Genomic DNA, 7490 nt, shown 5'->3' with positions numbered 1-7490 from the left:
TTCGAGGACGAACGATTGTTTTAGAGGTGGAGAATGTGATGATCCAAAAGGTCATCTTATATTTTAGAATACGAATATGCGCTCTTAAGCCTTAAAAATTTTATTTTTTACCCTCCTCGATTTGCATGCGCAGTCCGGGCAGGTTTCCGGAAAGCTTTTATGTTGAAAACTAAAAAAAATAAGAATTTTTGCCTTAAAAGTTGATTTTAGTTGACTTCGATCAACAATTTTGTTAAACAGTCCCGGATCTGTGTTTTGACGGTCCCGGTAGGTACGTATCGAATTATGGGACCTGGACGTATGCCCGAAATCGAATTTGGAGGTCCCTAGCTCAAGTTATGAATTTTTGATGAAAATTAAAAGTCTGAGAATTAATTATTTTTAAGAATTGATTGATGTTTGGCATTGTTAGTATCGGGTCCGTATTTTGATTTCGGAGACTGGTACACTTTCATTATGATATTTAAGACTTGTCTATGAAATTTGGTGAGAAACGGGTTGATTTGACGTGATTCGGACGTCCAGTTGAGAAGATACGGATTTTAAAGTGTTCTTGAGAATTTCATTTGATTTGGTGCTAAACGCATAGTTCTAGGTGTTATTTTGGTGATTTGATTGCGCGAGCAAGTTCGTATGATATTTTTAGACTTGTGTGCATGGTTGGTTTGGAGCCCCGAGGGCTCGGGTGAGTTTCGGATAGGCCACACGATGTTATGGACTTTAGAAATCTAGTTTTTCTGCAGAGTCTGTGTTCTGGCATATCCTTCTTCGCGTTCGCGAAGGTACTCTCGCGAACGCGAAGAGTAAACTGGGCAGCTGAGGATTTCTTCTTCGCGAACGCGAAGGCTTGGTCGCGAATGGAAAGCGATGGGGGCGTTACCCTTCGCGAACGCGACAAGCCCATCGCGAACGCGTAGCGTTAGGCACTGGGGAGGGCAGACAACGTTTTCTTCAGCGCGAACGTGATCAATGACTCGCGAATGCGAAGACCGGGGGGTAAAAGAATTTTGGTCCGAACCTCGGGTTTTGACCAAGCGGGCGCGAGGTCGATTTTTTTGACTTTTTGGAGGAAAATTTGGAAAATTTAATTTATGCAATATAATTAACTCCTTTAGCAATATTTGATATTATTGAGTCATTTTTGAATAGATACGAATGGTTTGGAGGTGAATTCCAAAGGAAAAGTTGTGATTGAGAATTAAGTGGCCTTCGGAGAAAGGTAAGTGTTGTGTCTAACCCTAACTTGAGGGAATTAGGAACCTTAGACTACTTGCTAAGTGAAATCCATGTGAGCGGCGTATATATGAGGTGACGAGTACTTATGCGCCGTCAAATTTACCTTTTTTTCCATGTTTCTCTGTTCTTTATTGTATTGTCTTTTCCTATGTCAAATTGCTACGTGTTATGCTAGTATTGTTCAATTTATCGTTCTTATCATGTTTACGGATTTTCTAGTGATAATTGAGTTTTTATTTCAAAGTTGAGATTGATATTATGGAACCAAATATTGAAGTAAGGTTTATACTTGTTATTCTATCTCCCTGTTGTTATTTATGCATTGCATTATGGTAAGGGAGAGTGTTAATGCACGAAGGGTGATGTCGTGCCATATAGTGAGTATTAATACACGAAGGGTGATGCCGTGCCATATTGTGAGTGTTAATACACGAAGGGTGATGCCGTGCCATGATATGAAAGTAAAAGTACGAAGGGTGATGACGTGCCGTTTCTATTAATTTTATGGTGAGATTGAGAGTAAAAGCACAAAGGGTGATGTCGTGCATTTTTCCTTACTGTATTCACTATTCCTATTGATTCATGATATATTGACTTCTCCGGTGATCATTCTGTTGTAGTTTTTTATCTTGTATTCCCCTCAGTATGTTCCCCTCCCGACATTTCTTGTTTAGTTCTTCATTTCTATTATTGCATATACACTGTTAGATTGTACAGGTTGATTTGTAGGTGTCTTGCCTTAGGTTCGTCACTATTTCGTCAAGGTTAGGCTCGACACTTACCAGTACATGGGGTCGATTGTACTGATACTGCACGCTGCACTTTCTGTGCAGATTTTGATACCGGCTCAGGTTGATCGAGATTAGCTACTGGTCTGCTGTCCGGAGACTCAAGGTAGATCTGTCGGCGTTCACAGACCTTGAAGTCCCCGTCTACCTTTTATGTCCTATTGTTTTCTTTCATTCAAACAGTTGTATTTCTTTCAGACTATTACTTGTAGTAAATTCTAGAATGCTCGTTAAATGTGACTCCAGATCCGGGTGGTAGTAGTTAATACAGTTTTATGATGTTACACACTTATTATATTTCATATTAGTTAATTATTGTTATTTATTGAATGGAAATAAGGAATCGGTTTAATGATTCTCTAACGTTGGTTTGCCTGGCAAGTGAAATGTTAGGCGCCATCACGATTCCGTCGGTGAAAAATTTCGGATCGTGATAGTAAGTTACCCTCTAATTTTGTCCCCGAGTATTATGAGGTATGCACTTGCATAATCTTTCCATGAAAAGGATAGATCTATATAAATAGAATATTAAAGAACGCGATAATGATTGACCAAACTCTCAAGTTTTTAGGACAATGATTTGCTAAAAATAATAGCGAAGCATAATAGAACTAGAACTTCTTTATATATATAATAGCGAAGCATATAAATTCCCTAATGTATACTAGAACTTCTTTTTTTGATTTTTTTTGTCTTTCTCTATTGAGCCAGTGATACATATTATGAAATTAGTTTTTCGCGCGTTGCGCGTGTATTGTTACTCAATGAATACAAAATTCTTTAAATAAAATATATGTATTGTATTACTTAAGTCAATAAAGAAAAATAAATCTAATCCACATATTTCACTTCACCTATAAACACCTTCTTGAGCTTTAAAATTACAGAAATAAGAACTATCTGACAATTGATAAAGATATACTATATACTACTAATCAAAGTTTTGATCCAACCGTACCCTTGAAAATCATGTATTGGAAATATATTTGTAAAGTTTGTAACGTTTTCATTACATTTTTTAAATTTGTATATTTTCATTCCTAAACATAATTAATACTATTGGTTTTTGGACATATCTTATCATATTCATCTCTCTTTTTAATCTCCAAAATAGATCAAGGAAAGAAATTGAAGCAGAAACTTATTATTGCGGCTGCAATTTATGAATACTAAACCAGCGTACGCAAGGAAAAAAAAATTAAACCATACTTTAGCATATACCAAGTAATGTAAGTTACTTCTATTTAGCACACATGATAAGTAGTCAATAATCATAAACAACATAAAAGTAAGGACATGCAAACATAAATTGCACTTTTATATCTTTTTCAGTCATAAACAACACCAAAATAATCCAACAAATCAATGTTCCTCAATATAGGCAGCATGCGCCGAAGGTAAACAAGAAAGGTGCGGCAAGGAGAAACAAAAGAAATAAATAGATTTTCATCCATACTTGTCACGACTCAAAATCCCAATCTGTTGTGATGGCGCCTATCTCGATATTAGACAACCCGAAAATCTCGATAAACCACAATTTCTCTTAAGTTTAAAAATACAATACAAAATCTCATAAATACTGACATGAACACTCCCCAAAACCTGATGTTACTGAGTACATGAGCATCTAAAATAAATACAAGTCTGAAAAATATGGTCTATCATAGTCTGAGACCAAATACAGTAAACAAAGAGATAGAGAAGGGGAGACAAGGTCTGCGAAACACGACAGTTACCTCAAAATCTCCTGAAAATTAATTGCGCGAAATGATCAACACCCGCTATGTCCGGGAATACCTGGATTTGCACACGAAGTGCAAGATGTAGTATGAGTACAACCAACTCACCAAGTAACAATAATAACTAAGGAACTGAAGATAATGACGAGTTACACAGTTATAGTTCACTTTCAGTAATTCCAGCAAAGAATAGACATGCTTTCAAATCCGGTAGTTTAAGTCAAATCAATTTTTATACAGTTCAATTTCATGTAATCCGAATACAAAACCTTTCATAGATTTCACAACAATGACAGCTAGCAACCAAGTGCAATAACAAACGCAAAGCAAGTACAACCTCTCAGGCAACAGTCACTCAACTCATCACAACAACCACTACAAGAAATTGAGGATACGACGATATTTATTTAGTGTCTATTGAAATAAATGTCGAAAAATTTTCGTTTTTTGACATTTATGACAAAATGTCATAAAAACTACGACATTTAATATTAATTGTCGTAGAAACAATGACATTTGATATTAAATGTCGTAAAAAAAAATGACATTTGATAGGAAATATCATAAAAACAATTTGATACAAAATGTCGTCAACATAATGAAATTTTTTAAGAAATATCGTAAAAATTACGACATTTGCTACAATATATCGTAAAAATTAGATATTTGATACAAAATGTCGTAAAAAGGACGACATTTGGTATAAAATGTCATAAAAACAATGACATTTGATCCAAACTATAGTAAAAATACGACACTTATATCAAATGTTGTAAAAATATTTTTGATACAAATGACAAAAAAATATGACCTTACTTTAAATGTCATATTATTTGTCGGTAATTACGAACATTTACATCTACAATTGGAAATTTCTGTATATTTTCTAAATTTTAAATCATTCTTTATCTTAATAAAATATCACACCCTTTATATTTAATATTTAATTTGTTAAAATATTGTGATAATTACCTACAATATAGAATATTTCTCTTCTTGTTGCTTAATATTTTAAAAGGCTCGTCCAGGACTAGCTCTTGGGCGAGGCATTTGCACAATGCCTTGAGGCGGCTCAAGTGTAGGGCTTAATTTGTGAGGCTTACATGCATCTCAAACATAAGATTATGCGCCCTACACACCTTTGTCCTGTTTTTTTATATCTTATATTCACAATTTTCTAAGTTGTAAATTTTGTAAATTACTAGAGTAACCAATCTAATATTTCTTTTCAGGTTAACATAATCAAGAAGACTGGAGTTAGTGAAGTTGGCACTAAGAAAAAGAAGCGGGTATGTTTGAAAAAATTACAAGGTTCTTGTTTCTCCTTTTCAAAGCGAGAAACCCTTCATGTTATAGTTTGCAAAACTTATATAACATTCATTAGTTTTCATCTCAGTATACCATTTACGAAAACTAATATTTCAGAATTCAACCCTCTCATCTCCCACCCTGTTTCTGCCTCAGTCTCAAAGAAAAATTAAAACTAAAAGAGTAGGGAATGGTTTTCTTAAGTGCAAGATGAATTGAGAATAGCTAAACATTTTCTTTTCCCTGGTAAAGGGTGAAATTGTGGTTTGTATTGAACACCATTTTTCTAGTATAGAATCGGTGCTGAACTCTGATATGAAAGTGCATTATTTACTATTGATATAGCATTTGTTGCAAAAAATTCATTATTATCGTAGAGGTAAATAGATTCTCCTAAGTGAGCTATCTCATTTAGATTTTGTTTCAATCTTTCTTGGGCAGGTAGCTTTATGTGTGCTTACTTGTATTTAGCTTTTTAGGCCTGATCGTATTTATATTTATTTAAATCTTGAAGAACCTCCACCGGGTGGAGTTATGTTTTCTCCCTTCCTCTCACATCCCCCACAACCAAAAAAATATCAACGCATTATGATATTACAATTTTTCAGTTGTTGTTCGGTTTGGGCGGTTGCATTCACTTTCTTGGATTTTTTGCTTTATGTTGTTTGTTTCTTTCTCTCTTCAGTTGCTAGTATTACATTGATTATCAATTTGTTTCTTTTTTAGAATATGAATCTGTTATTATTTTTGGTATTTCAATTATTTTAGCGGAGGAAAGAATTCACTTTATTATAAAGGTATAATTCTTTTTTTTCTTGTGACTTCTTGTACAGCATTCCTGAAGGAAGTGATGTCAATTACTAGGAGTGAAAAGCTTGACTTGTGGAGAGTTGGTTTTATAAGATTTAGTCTAGAAATTGAGAAAAATTAATTCGAATTAGGAGTGATCTTATAGTACTTACACATTGATATTACTATCTTTTATTATTTAGTTAGATTTGAGTTTTATGTCAGAACAAATCATTTGATTTGACATTATCTATCTTGTACTAAGTACGTTTTATGTTGCTACTTTGTACTTTAGTTAACTTAAGGAAAAAGATATTTGCTTTACATTTATTTCATGTTTGTTATAAAAGTTGATATTTGTGAATGTAAATGTGTTCATGATGAAACTAAACAAAGCATTATTATTTACATTCTAAAAAATATGATACCGACATTAATTTAAATGTCAAACATTTAATGTGATATTTTACTATGTTGTAAAAGATATGTCACTAATTTTTTTAATGACATTCACATAAAGTGGAAACGACATTTTGTATATGTTGTGAATTTTCTTAGTGACATTTACCAATATGTCGGAAATTTCAATACGACATTTTATGATGATCATACGTAAATCTCGTATTTTTTTAGTAAAATTAATCTAATTGTCGAAAATTTTAATTGACATTTCCTATATGTTGTAAACTAAATATCGTAACATTCTTACCGATATTTACTTAAATATCGTAAATTAAATGTCATAAATTTTTTATTGACATTTATCTAAATATTGCAAAGTAAGTATCGTAAATTTCTTATAGACATTTACCTAAATGTTGTAAAATAAGTGTCATAATTTCTTATTGACATTGACATTTACCTAAATGTCGTAGAGTAAGTGTCATAATTTCTTACCGACATTTACCTAAATGTCGGAAAATTACCGATATTGAAATTAACGACATTTGATGCAAATGTAAATTAAATTTCGGTAAATAAATTTATGACATTTAAACAGCTTAATACGACATTTAATAAATGTCGTCATATCTCCACTTTCTTGTAGTGAACTCAACCAGTCATCTCTCAGCCCTCAGCACTTATACTTAATGGGTACCCGCGCTCACTGGGGGTGTACAAACTCCGGAGGGGCTCCTACAATCCAAGCGCCATAATCTGTACGGACAACTCACGTGCTGCACGGACAACTCACGTGCTATAATATCCTCCACGAATAACTCACGTGCCATAATATCCTTACCTCACCGACAGGCCTTCGACTTTACTCAGTCCTAAACCTCTCTAGTCTCTCAGAAATCACAAAGATCAGCCCAAATAAAGACAACATAGTGCATCAACAAATATCAAGAAAGACTGAGGTATGATACGCAAGTAAAATCATGACTGAGCACAAGATAGCAATTAGCAAATAATTCAACAAGTATGTGACTTCTCTGGGTCCCAACAGTACCATCACATACCCTAAGCATGATTTCTAACATAATTTATAGTCAAATTTCTTCAACACATAGAGAGCATATAGCTAACAACAAGTCATTCAACTTTACAGTTTCACGGGACGGACCAAGTCACAATCCCCTCGGTGCACGCCCACATGCCCATCAACTAGCATGTGTGTCACCTCCAA

The 7490-nt window shown here is 33.9% G+C and overlaps 1 long non-coding RNA gene across 1 annotated transcript; it reads left to right on the top strand.

The window, feature by feature from the left end:
• Positions 1–4959: 4959 nt before the first annotated feature.
• Positions 4960–6159, top strand: LOC138899523 (uncharacterized). The gene is made up of 2 exons (XR_011411215.1): positions 4960–5052; positions 5905–6159. It is a non-coding gene; the product is annotated as an uncharacterized lncRNA (long non-coding RNA).
• The last annotated feature ends 1331 nt before the right edge of the window (positions 6160–7490 follow it).

Source organism: Nicotiana tomentosiformis, chromosome 9 (genome assembly GCF_000390325.3).
Source record: "Nicotiana tomentosiformis chromosome 9, ASM39032v3, whole genome shotgun sequence".
NCBI lineage: Eukaryota > Viridiplantae > Streptophyta > Magnoliopsida > Solanales > Solanaceae > Nicotiana > Nicotiana tomentosiformis.
The sequence above is the reverse complement of the archived record's forward strand: the minus strand, read 5'-3'. Positions and strand labels throughout refer to the sequence as shown.